This window comes from Benincasa hispida, chromosome 8 (assembly GCF_009727055.1).
Source record: "Benincasa hispida cultivar B227 chromosome 8, ASM972705v1, whole genome shotgun sequence".
Classification (NCBI taxonomy): Eukaryota; Viridiplantae; Streptophyta; class Magnoliopsida; order Cucurbitales; family Cucurbitaceae; genus Benincasa; species Benincasa hispida.
The window spans coordinates 4,502,337-4,502,537 of NC_052356.1; positions in this window are offsets into that span (position 1 = coordinate 4,502,337).

Consider the following 201-nt stretch of genomic DNA (forward strand, 5'->3'; position numbering starts at 1 on the left):
AACATAACCTAGGAAGTTCATTGCTTGCGATTGTCTTGTTTTATGTTGTGTCAAATACCCTTTAGAGCTACTCGAGAGAGGGTCTAAAGAAAGAACCTAATGACTCAAAAGAGCTAGGTTAGAATCTAGACTCGAGAGAGCAAGATTAGAACTGCATAAACAAGAGATAGGGACTTAGAGATAAGCTCTGTTTGTCAACCT